The sequence below is a fragment of the Phascolarctos cinereus genome, unplaced genomic scaffold (assembly GCF_003287225.1).
Source record: "Phascolarctos cinereus isolate Bilbo 61053 unplaced genomic scaffold, phaCin_HiC Scaffold_1;HRSCAF=81, whole genome shotgun sequence".
Classification (NCBI taxonomy): domain Eukaryota; kingdom Metazoa; phylum Chordata; class Mammalia; order Diprotodontia; family Phascolarctidae; genus Phascolarctos; species Phascolarctos cinereus.
In genome coordinates this window covers 241188104-241201396 of record NW_027555514.1, presented here as the reverse complement: position 1 = coordinate 241201396, position 13293 = coordinate 241188104, and positions in this window count along the sequence as shown.

The window sequence follows — 13293 nt, the reverse complement described above, 5'->3', positions numbered from 1 at the left end:
CTTTTATTTAAAAAGCACTTTTTCAGATTTCTGTCTCCTTTCTCATTATTCTCACTGACAGTGTTTTGTGTTTTAATGTGCACCAGGGACATCCAGAGGACAAATTCCCCAAGAAGGCTCAAATTCAAGAGTAACTTATGTTATGGGAGTATATTGTTTACTTAAACATTGAGTCTATCGAGTGAGTTTTATAAAAAACAAGTATTGTGGTCTTAATACATGAGTATCTGATTACAGTGGCGGAAGACTATTGTTTTTTTTGTTTTGTTTTGTTTTTGCTCCAGCTATCTCTAAGAGTACATATCATTTCATGTAGACTAAAGGAAAAGACAAAGAGACATTGAGAAGGGCCAAGATACTCCTTGTCCTGACATCAATATCCAAACTAAGATTTAAAGGCAGAACATTCTATATCCTTATTCAAGTCTTTCAGCTGCTCTCTCTACAAGAAAACTTGAGTATTGCTATAGATATTTTCTTGAGGTCCATCCCTTAGCCGATCAAGAAGTATTTATTAAGTAAGCACTTACTTTCTGCCAGACACTATTCTAAGTGCAAGGGATATTAAAAAAAAAAAAGGCAAAAACAGGTGTATCTCTTCAACCTTCTAGTTGGGAATGGAGAGACCCCACAAAAACAACTATGAATATATTAGATATATACAGAGTAGATAGGAGTTAATCTCAGAGGCAAGGCATTAGCATTGGGGGTGGAGAGGTTGGATTTAAACTGAGTCTTTGAAAAAGGTCAAGAAGCAGAGGTGGGAAGGGAGAGTATTGCAGGCATGGGTCACAGTGAAAAGGCAGAGATGGATTTTGTTTGTACAGAGCAGTGGATTACCAGCCAGCTGTTGTGGATGTCACAATTATTTTTAGGAGGTGCCATTCTAAAGGAACCTTTCTTTTGAGGCCAAGGGCATGGTGCATTGGGTTCTCCCAGACTCAAGGAAAAAAATCACTCTATAAGTCACCTCACCTAGGACATATATGTTAATGGATCATTTTTGAAATTTTATATATGATCAGAAATGTGAAAATTCACTGACTTTACTTTTTAAATTATTTAATCAATAGTCTTTCCAGAGGCTACTTGCATAAGGTAGAGATATATGGTTCAGTGAAGAGAGTACTAGATTTGGGGGAAGAGGACCTGAGTTCAAATCTAGCCTCTATTACCTTCTACCTGATTGATCTGGGCAAGTGGCTCATCCTCTCTGGTCTTGGGTGTCCTTATCTGTAAAAGAAGAAGGGGAAGGAAAAGGAAGACAAGGCAAGACAAGGGTAGGGAAGGCAATGGAAGGGAAGGGAAGGGATATTGAACAACAGAACATCTGAGACCCATGTTAATGTTAGATCTATGATCCATTCTATTTGTTATTTCTCTTAAAGTCTGTATTGCTACACAGATTGGAAGTTTGATAAAGCAATTTCATTCCGTGTCTTCCTTTTCTTCATGTTTCAAGACCCCTACGCTTAATAATAGCTAAATAAACATTTATTAAATTGAATAGAACACTGTACATAATTGAATCAAATGTATTCTTGCAAACTTGTCCATTTTTTCAGCTGTCCTGATTTTCAGTAGTGGTGTTGAGTGCAATTAAAACAATTTTGAATGGGTCATTTTAGAGTATTTTAAAGTTTACAAGGAAAACAAACTTTACATAGATTACCTGTTTAATCCTCACATCCACCCTGTGGGGTGGGTATTGCAGATCTTATTACTTTCATGTTAAAGATGAGGGAGCTGGAGTTCATAGAGGTTTCATGACTTGACTATTATTTCATAACTAGTCAAAATCATAGGTGAGACTTATTACCACATCTCCTGGACTTTGCCCCAGTCAGCGCTCCATCTACTCTACCTTTCTAATAGATTTTTTTTCACAAGCAAAAAACTGACCACCGCCCTTATTTGCTCACCTGTTAGGCATCCTAACAGCACAATGTTTCAGTTTGTGGGGCATGTTTGGTACAATGTTTCAAGCTTTCTGTTTTTATTTTTCTCTTTTATTCCTGAAGAATCTATTTCAAGGTTACTGCAGATAGCAATTATGTTGTTCATCCACAATTGTCAGAAGAGTGTTTTTTTGTTAATGATAATCTTCCAGGTGAAACATTACTTTTCCCTAGATTCATTTCAAGCATTACTATGAGCCTATATTTTGCCAGGGTTTCTTGGCCCTTTATAACAAATCCTCAACAACTAGAATATTTACTTTTGAGAAAAATGGACAGAAAAGTGACAAATGGGATGATTTAAAATCTAATTATAGGTGGGAGCTCACATTTGATATTCTTTAGAAAGACTGAAAATTAAGAGAAATTACTGAGAATCAATTTAAGATATAGCTTCAAGGAGAAATAATATGACCTTAAAATAGTGAATTATCAAATTCAACCCCTTATTTTACAGATAAGGAAATTGAGCCTCGGAGAGGTTAAATGAGTTGCCCAGGATCACACAGCAAGTAAATGTCTAAGGAAAGATTTGAAATTGAGTCTCTTTAGTTCCAAGTCCAGAGCTCTATCCATTTTAGCCAAAATGGCAAATATGGCACCTATGGCCCACAGCTCTCCTAAGTGGGCTTGAACCAGGTTAAAACGTACTTTCTATCTGATTTTAATGTGTTGACATGTTAATAGAAAGATACATATGTATATACACACACAAATATGTCACTTTCTCAGTGAATATGCCACCCACAGGGATTCTTATGTATGGCTTAATCGCTCCCATTTCTGAGTATGACACCACTGTACTATACTATCTAGTTGACCATATGGGTTACCCACATTGTAGGAGGGAGGGATAATTAATATTTATAAATTTCAGAATGCTTGGTATGGTGGCACATGCCTGTAATCCTTGCTATTGGGAAGGCTTAGGCCGGTGGTTCACCTGAGCTCAGGAGAAAGCCAAAGCTACTCAGATATCTTCGCTAAGTCTGTGACAGTGACCATCAGGTTGTCTAAGGTGGAGAGTCAAGTCCACTGTCAACAAATATTTATTTAGACATGTTGCATTCATTACTGTGCTAAATGTTGGGCACACAAATACAAGCAGAAAGAAAGATAGCCTGCCCTTAATAATCTTTCACTCTACTGATCAAACTTAAAAGGGAGCTCATGAGTGTGGGTGCAGAGAAGGGTGAATTTACTCATCATGAAGGTATGGTAAAACCAATCCAGTGAGTCATCAGGTATCTTTGGAAAGAATGAAGACAAGGTTATCCTGAACTTCCTCTTTAAAATGGAAGTTCTGGTAGGAACCAGAAACCTGAGGGAAAGGTCCCATGGGCTTCCAATGTGAAAAGCAGTACAAGGGTGGAGAGAGGTTCCAGGCTGTAATGTAGAAGAAAAGAGGCAATACAGTTCAGAACCATTAGTTTCAACTCACTATCACTTCTACCCAAGATCAAACTTACTCTTTGAATCTTAAAACATCCCTTGGGTCACTTAGCCCTTGTCGTGAATCATTTATGACCCAGGAGCCTCCAGAAACTGACTTGCATGAAATGGCAAAGAGAGAAGTGAGCAGAACCAAGAGAACATTGTATACAGTAACAACAATATTGTTTTAAGAATGACTGAGCAACTAAGTCATTTTGACTATTATAAATACACAAATTAAAAATAAAGGACATGTGAAGAAAGACACTATCTACATCCAGAGAAAGAACTGATAAATAGAAGTATATATAGAATAATTTTACACACACACACATATATATCACATACAATCTACATATATACATATACACATACACACACACCTATTTGTCTCTAATGTCTAGCCATCTCTAGGGCAGGGGAAAGGGAAAAAAATAAATTTACATGATAAAACTAGTATATATTTAGAACGAATAGCAAGTTGTACATAATAAATTTGCAGTTTTATGTGCAATCCATCTTTTTTATTTATTATACCATGTTATGGAAATGTCTATTTTATTCCATAAATTAAAAATAAAAGAAATTAAAAAAAATAAATCCAACAATCTCTCAAGTCTTCTCTATCTGGTATTGTATCAGTTCTTAAATCATTTATAGGCGTAGGTGGGGATTAATGACTATTTGTATACCTGTTTTCTATTCCCAACTATTTCATACTTTGGCTGCAGCTATAAGGGAGAGATGAGACAACTGGGATTTCCCAAAATGCTCACTTAGCTACAGAAATAGGACATCAAATATATTTTGTTAATGTTGGAGTGCTAGAAATAGACAGAGGTGCTAGGATTTTTTTTTGTTTTGCTTTGAAGTATTTATTTCGAGACCTGACAAAAGTCAGAAGAATTCTTTTTTGAAAAATGTTTTATTTATTTTAAACTTAAATAGAAAATGAGAAAAGAAAAAAAAACATTGCCATGTACACAGCAGAATATAAGAGAGAATTCAATATGAAACAATAAATATCTATTTTAAAAAGCCTATATAAAAATACTACACATTCTTTTCAAAGCTGCCCAGCTTTTCTTTTCTTCCTCATGGTTTTTCTTTTGTTCTGTGCTGTGTACTTTTACTTTACTTTTCCCCCCTCCCTCCTAAAGAAGTCTGCAATTAAGAGCTGTATGTAAGACTTCACTATGCTTATTTCCACTCATCTTTTGTTTTCTCTGAAGGTGAATTGTATCTTCATAAGTCCAGGTCTTTTTCTAAAACCACCAGCTCATCATTTCTTACACCACAGCAATATTCTAACCCAATTACATCCTATATGAGAAAGTGTCTATGAAAGACTGCTCCAATTTTCTGTGTTATTTCTGTTCTTCGCTACATGTGTTTTATTTATACGAGAAAAATTTAAAGTAATCAAAATCATCCATTTTACACTTCAACAATGCTCTCATCTTTAGTTTATTGTCTGATAATACTAAATCTACTTCCTTTATATCTTTTTTACTTGGTTTCTTTGAAATTCCTGATCTTTTGTTCTTCCAAATGAACTTTGTTTTTATTTTTTTAATTCAGTAAGATTTTTTTTTGTAGTTTAATTGCGATGGCATTGAATAAATTAGGTAAAATTGTCTTTTTTAATATTAGTTTTAATTACCCATGAACAATAAATATTACTTCAATTATTTAGATCTGACTTTATTGGTATAAAAAGTGTTATATATTTATATTTATATAGTTCCTGTGTCTGTTTTGTTGTGTATGCTCTCAGGTATTTTATACTGTCTATTTATTTTAAATGGTCTAAAACAATATTGAATAATATTACTGACATATAGTGTAGTTTCCCTGTTTTCCCCTTTTGAATAATTCTATTTTAGCTCTAACTTTATGTGAAACCATGGTTACTCTCCCTACTTTTCTGCATAATAAATTCTACTCCTTACTGAAGAGGCTAAGATTTTGGGGGTGCTGCTGCGAACCCCTGAGATTGAGACACCAGGCCCCCCTGCCTGAATGAATTCAACTCAACTTCCAGCCAGAGGAAAGGTTTATTAGTGATAAAACACTTAGGCCAGGTGACACCCATAAGGACAATCAGCATGAGAAAGTCTCAGCCTTTTGGGCATGACAGGTTCTCAGTGTATGAATGGGTGCCAGGGTGGAATTTTTATACACTGAAGTAACTTTGGGTAGCCAGAGAAGGGGGCTGAAAAAGAGTCTAGGTGAGAATTCTGATTGGAAGGTCTGAGAGATTGAACAGACAATGGAAATAGATAATGAGAGGAACTGGAAGGAAGACGTTTGAAAGGCCTAAGATCAAAGGGTAGAGCTAGAGCTTTCAAAGGGAGAAAAGGGGAGTCAATAAGGAACCATTTGAGACCAGAGTAAGGGCTTTCTGAGGCCCATAGACAAAAGGGAGCCAAATTCTTTTATGGCAAGGGGCAAAGGCACATCTGAATAAAATTAAAAGGTAAGGCTAAGGCTTTCAAAGGGAGATGAAGGGCTGGGGCCTGTAGACTAATGGGATTCAGATTCCCATTGGGGCAAGGGGCTAAGATCTCGACTTGGGCACATGCCCCCCCATCACTGACCTTTATTTTATCTGTGTGTGTATCTCTCATTTTTATGTGCCATTTCCTAAAGGAAACATATTGTTGAATTCAAATTTTTAATCCGCTTTCAGTTTCCATTTTATGGGTAAATTCATCCCATTTGTACTCTAAGCTATAAGTACTTGTATATTTTCTTCCATCCTATTTTTCCTCACTGTCGTTCCCACTCTACTCCTGTCCATCCTTATTCCTCCACTTTACTTCTATTAGCTATCCTGTCTGCCTCTTCCTTGACATTCCCACCCCTCCAAGAGTCCCTCCTTTCTTCATTTTTCTCCCCAACCCCTTGCCCTCGTATTTCTTTGTGAATTTAAAAGACCTTTATACTGTTCTAGGTATACATATTCTTTCCTCTTTAGCCCATCCTGAGGAGAATATGGTTCTAGCACTACCCACCTAGCTTCTTCTGTATCAGTTTTTCCTTTTATGTCTCATTTGAATGAAATAGTTACTCCTTATCTCTCTCTACACAGTTTTATTTTTTTAGAATTGCCCTGTCATATTCAGCTCAGCCCAAGCCTTTTTTTTTCAAACTACCCAGATAACAATGACAGCCATACAAGTACAGATAGTATTTTCATATATAACAAGTATACAATTTGACCTTATTGAACCCCTTATAGGTGGTGTTTAATGTTTACCTTATATTTCTCCTGGATGTTATATATCAAATTTTCCCTTAAGTTTTGCTGTTTTTGTTATAAATATCTGAAAGTCTTTTGATTAGGTAAATGCCCATCTTTTCAATTCAATACTATATTAAACTTTGCTGAGTAAGTTACTTTTGGTTGTAACTCCAGCTGTTTTGTTCTACAAAATATAGCATACCAAGACTTGCAGTCCTTTAATGTAGTAGCTGCTAAATCTTGTGTAATCCTATTGTAGCTCTATGATATTAAATTTCTTTTCTTGTTGCTTTCAATATTTTCTCCTTAACCTGGGAGCTTTGAAGCTTGGCTATAATATTTCTGTAAGTTTTCCTCCTGGGATATCTTTCAGGTGGTGACCAGTGGATTTTTCCTATTTCCACTTTGCCTTCTTGCCCGAGAACTTCAGGGCAATTTTCTTTGATAATTTCTTGTAATGTTGTATCAAGATTCTTTTTTTTATCGTGTTTTCAGGTAGTCTGACTATTCTTATATTATTTGTCCTCAATTGTTCTACAGGTTAGTTATTTTTCTGATGAGATGTTCCATATTCTTCTCTATTTTTTTCATTCTTTTGTATTTGTTTTATTATTTCTTGTTGTCTTAGAATGTCATTAGCTTCCCTTTGCCTACTTATAGTTTTCTTCTTTTTTTGTTTTTTTCTTTTTCTTTTTTTTTTTAGGCAATTGGGGTTAAGTGACTTGCCCAGGGTCACACAGCTAATAAGTATCAAGAGTTTGGTCTGAAGCTGGATTTGAACTCAGGTCCTCCTGACTTTGGGCCCAGTGATCTATCCACTGCACCACATAGCTGCCCCTCTACTTATAGTTTTCAAAGAATTATTTTCTTCCTTAAGTTTTTGATTCTCTGTTTCAAGATGGTTGACTTTCTTTTCATAGTTTTCTTGATTTTGTTGGATTGCTCTTTTTCTAATTTTTTTACTCGATCTCACTTATTTGATTTTTAATCCTTTTTAAGTTCTTCCAAGAACTCTTTTTGTCCTTGGGATCATTTGATATTTCTCATTGAAAAAAAGAGTGACTTTTTTTTAGCTCCATTATCTTCCTCTGAATATGAACCCAGATCTTCTCTATCCCCATAGTAGCTTTCTATGGTTGTGTTCTTTTCCTTCACTTGCTCATGTTAATTCATTCATTCATTCATTCATTCATTCATTCATTCATTTGTTTGTTTAGTTTTTTTAGCGGCTTTTAGTGTAATCAGATTCTAGTCCTGGGGTATGAGGAATGATGCCCAAAGCCACAGGTCCTTCTTACTGTTTTTTTATGAGGTCTGTCCTAGGGATCAACCTTGGGCTCTCCTCTCCATTCCTAAGCCACAGTTAGGATGCCCAATCATGCTGTCCCACAAATAATCTTGTTCTCTATGGTCCCTCCAATGCCTGCAGACAACGGCTCTCCTCTCTGCCCTGGAATTGAAACCAGGGACTCTACTCTCCTGCAAGCACCCCTCTGCTACTACACTCACCAGGTGCATGCTAGCTTCTCCCTCACCTTTCCCTTCCCCCAGCCCCCAGCTGCGGCCCAACCTGGGAGGCATGAGATCAGCACAGCTGTTTTTGGCATCCCTCAACAGCGGAAGGTCATTCAATCTTCTCCTACCCAGCTGTCAGACCCTGATAATATCCATGAGCTGACCTCAGGACTTGTTGTTTGTTTATTATAGAGAGTTGGCCTAGAAGTGTTTGCACCTCTCTCAGGCTAAACCCCTGCCCCTGGATGTCAGGTGTTTTCTGGGCTCTTCTAAAGTTGATTTAGGAGAACAACTGCTTTTAACCCACTTTTTTATTGTCACTGCTCTAGTTCATTCTGAGATATTTTTTGGTGGAAGAACTTTGGAGAGCCGAAAGTTTTCTGGCCTACTCTGCCATCTTTCCATAATCTGTCCTCAAAAGTTAGAAGAATTTAAAGGGAAAAAAAAGTTTATTTAGGACTTGTACATTTTTAGATTAATTTATAAATTGTATTTCAGAATATACTGAGATTTTAAGGATAACTTATTGATGAATAAATCAAAAACTTAGTTGGTAGCATCTTGTCTAGAAGTCCATGAGCCTGATCTGTGAGAGGACAGATACTCCACCATAATCAGACAGATGAAAAATGAGGTAGGATGGATACAGTGTGACCCCAAAATGTTAGCACTGTTTTAAACTTTACTGGCTTAAAAATGAATTGTCTTTTGGGAGGTGCTGTATTTATCCAAAATTTTTATTTTTGAAAAGAATTTGATTTAGGTTGTTGAGTTCCAAACATCCTTGAAAAGCAAACTGAGAAAAAAAATAAATAAGTAACGAGATGGGGAAAAGAATGTAAAAAAAAAAAGGGCTGCTAGATGGCGCAGTGGATAGAGCAGCAGCCCTGGAGGACCTGAGTTCAAATCCAGCCTCAGACACAAAACACTTAACTAGCTGTGTGACCCTGGGCAAGTCACTTAACCCCATGCCTAACCAAAAAAAAATAATAATAAAAAAAGTATGTGAAAAAAATATGGGGTTCTGTATATGCTCAGATCTTCTAAGATGGAGGCACTATGTGAGAGATGTCAGGGACCTTCTGTGAGAAGACATTCTGTATTTTGTCATGTGGATGAGGATAACCTCTTTCCCTTTGTTCCATACCTTGAAGAGGCTACACTTTTAAAAGTATCAGACTGAGGCAGTTTTTCTCTTTCTGGTGCTGTCTAGAGTATAAAAAGTCTATTTACCCAAAGTATGGATACCATGACCTAAGCTGAGAATAGGGGGAAGGTCTATTCCTCCCTCACTTTAGGCAGTGTGGCCCAGAGAAACAGGATTAGGATTTTATTCTGTTTCATTTGTCTTTCTCAGTTAAGAGGGAAAGCATCAGTCACCCTGTATCTGGAAGTTCCATCCATCCTGACCTTGAAGTTAGAGTTCAAGGTTAGATTTTGCTGCACTAAGGGGAATGTTTCTGTGTTTGTTCTTGCTATGTCTTTTATTTTAATTTAAAGAATATATTTATTTAATATTTTATTTTCTCCCAATTACATGTGCAAACAATTTTTAACATTTTTTTTTTAATTTTGAGTTCCAAATCTTCTCCCTCCATCACTTTCCTCCATCCTCCTTAAGAAGGCAAACAATTTGATATAGGTTATATATGTTCTTGCTATGTCTTTGAAGTAATATTTCTTTGTGAAAGCTAATCTGACTGTTGAATGGTTACTTGGAATTGGGTGCTAGAGATCCCCTATTGGGGGGAAACAATTAGTAGGAGCTAGATCCAATCGTAGAGACTGGATTAACTGTAACCTTCTTAACCCCTTTAAGGGTAAGAGAGAATAGTGGGGTAGAGGTGAAATAGAACATATTTGGTATTCAGTCAATGGGAGCCAGAGTAGTCAATATTACAAAACAAACAAAATGAGGTTCAGAAATAAAAAGGAAGCTAATAAGTAATAGTTAATCCAGTAACATTAAGTTGGGAATTGATGTTCTTAGAGGTGGGTGGGGTGGACTGAAAGTTGAAGTCTACTCAAGGCCTATCTCACTTTCACCAATAGGCTGGGTCAAGCCTGACAGAGAAGTTCTAATAAATCTCGGGGGGAAAAAAACACCTTGGGACTTGCTTTCAGATTAAAATAATACTCAACTTTAGATTAAAAGAAAAAAAAGCCACCATGTGCTTAAGACAGAGGCTAAATGTAATTTTCATCATCAACAATAAAATGCTTTTTCAATTGAAAATTCTTGCTTTATCAATCTGGCAAGAAATTGATCACAGTGTGTTGTCTTTTGCAGCAGAGCTCAAGGTTTGAAATGTGGGAACATAGCATTTTCAGTCTTAACTAATAATGTCTGTAGTACACTTGACAAATGTAAATATGTCAGCTCTGATAAGTGCTAAAATCTAGAATTGATCCTTGTGATGACTGCAGAGATCAGAAAACAGGCCCTGCATATTGTCTCAATACAGATGTTGATTACTCAGAAGCCTCATCCATGAGACATCATTGGTTGTTGTTATTTCAATATTTGCAATATTTGCTGATTGGAATTGAACAGAACATTTCCCCTCTGAAATCTTCAAACCAGCATCTTTCCAGATGACTAAGTTAGTGTTCTGTGTAACCAGAGATAGTTTAAAAACATTGATGGGGAAAGACTTGAAATTGTAGAAGCAAGATAGAGAAAAGATTCTTCTAACGATGGCTTTGATTTGTGGAGCACGTTAGATATTACATTTCCCCATGCATTACATTGGGCTCCAGCGCAAACTAGATGAGTTCTTTTTAAATGGAAACTAATAGTTATATTAATATCAATATCTATTAGTGTGGAGTCCTTTTGGAAAGCCATTCCTGAATGTAAGTTAATATTATATATATATATATATATATATATATATATATATATATATATATATATATATATATTTATATATTATATATATATATATATATATATATATATATATATATATATACACACACACACACATACATATACATATACATATGTATGTATGTATGTATGTATGCATATAAACACTATCACCCACACATACTATTTACATCTGTCTATCTATCTATATCACAAAACCGAACTACCTTTAGCCAACCCTGTTGCTTTCATACAAGATGGGTAAAGAATAAAAAGGAGGGCTGGTATGTGTGTGTATGTGTGTGTGTGAGTGTGTGTGTGTGTATGTGTGTGTTATTGTTATTATTGTTGTTTATCATGTGTTTGGAATATTACTTTGATAAATAAGAAACACACAATTTATATTTTGCTTTCTAAATAAATCAATTCAATCAATCAACTGGTATACATTAAGTACCTACTATGTACCAGGAACTGAGAGAGGCATTATGGATGCAAGAAAAAAAAACAATCTCTGACCTTAAGGAGCTTACATTCTATCAGAGACCACATGTATATTAGTATATACACAATATATGAAGTAAATATTTAAGTGTGGTAGGGAAGGAGCTATGAACAGCTGAGGAAAATAAGGAAAAAATCATGTAGAAAGTATTACTCTAACTAAACTTTCAAAGAAACTAGAGGTTGATTTTAAGAGAGCAGCTGGTTGGAGCAGTGGATAAAATTCTGCCCCTGAAGTCAGGAACACTCATCTTCCTGAGTTCAAATCTGGCCTCAGACACTTACTAGCTGTGTAACCCTAACCTTGTTTGCCTCAGTTTTCTCATCTATAAAATGAGCTGGAGAAGGAAACGGCAAACCATTTCAGTATTTTTTCCCAAGAAAATCCCAAATAGCTTGTGAAAAGTTTGACATGGCTGAAATAACTGAGCACCCAAGGAATTCTAAGAGGTGGAGGTGACAAAAAATGTATTCCAGACTTGGAGGACAGCTGGTGCAAAGGCACAAAGGTCAGGTATATAAGTGTTGTAAATAGGAACAGTAAGGTATCCAGTTTGATCGGACCATGTGATGAAGAGAAATAAGGTTAGAATGGTAGCATAGTGGAAGACTTTTCCTTAGCTAGCGCAAAGAACCACTTGGAGTCTGAGAGTTCAGAGAAAAAACATTTACTAAAAAACAATCTGGATCACCCTTAGGTAAAATCATGACTGCCTGTAGGGAGGTTCTCTGGGTTTCAGAAGCCCCTTACTAAAGTCATAGAAGTAGTCATTATACACCCCTTGCCCAATGGACACAAGGCTGGGTTTCAGAACAATCCAAGTGGGACAAAGTTAACTCAAATTGTACTAGGACTCCTGCATAAAGTCCTGATTCACAGCAGTACTTATACTCGATATGAGGGTAGAGAGTTAGGTCAAGATGTCACAGGTCTACTAGCATCCTAGACTACTGTGAGGGGCTTTACATGATAAATGGAGGGTGTTTGTAATCTAAATCCCTATGTTACATGCATTCACATCTATATTTGTACATATATATGTACGCACACATACACACATATCTAAAACATACACATTCAAGTACGTATATACATAAATGTACATATATACATGCATATATATTATACACACACACACACACAAATATAAATGTATCAACATTTGTATAGTTCTTTATATGATAGTGAGCTGGCCTTGATGTTAGCAAGACCTGGGTATACACATACTAACTATGTGACCCTGGGCACTGTCCTAGACAACCTTCTAAAACTATACGCTGTAGAGAAGATGCCAACCTGCATTGGTAGAGGGAATTCCTGTACTTTATAGTACTCTTTAGAGGAACTGGTATAGAATTTCCAAGTTCCTATGCCAACCAAGTCACCACTCTAGTCCTTATTCCTACCTTTATTCTTACTTTATATAAATATGCATATAAAACCATAAATAAGGAAAACAGCATATGGATTACTTGGGCTGTACAAAGGGAACAAATATGTGTATATGGGTCAAAAAGGACTAACTGTAATTTTAAGGGATCAAAATGATGATATACTGTTAATGTCACTTGCTAAAGTATATTTGTATCATAAATATTCTATTTTTATGTACTGATGACGAATTGATTATGTGACATTGAAGGCACTGGCATGGGACCACCCAGCACATCATGCCCTTATCAAAGAAGGTGCTGTGCTCTATGAGCAAAGCAGAATTGAAGAAGCTCAAAAGAAATGCAAAATTCACAAATTTAGAGAAACT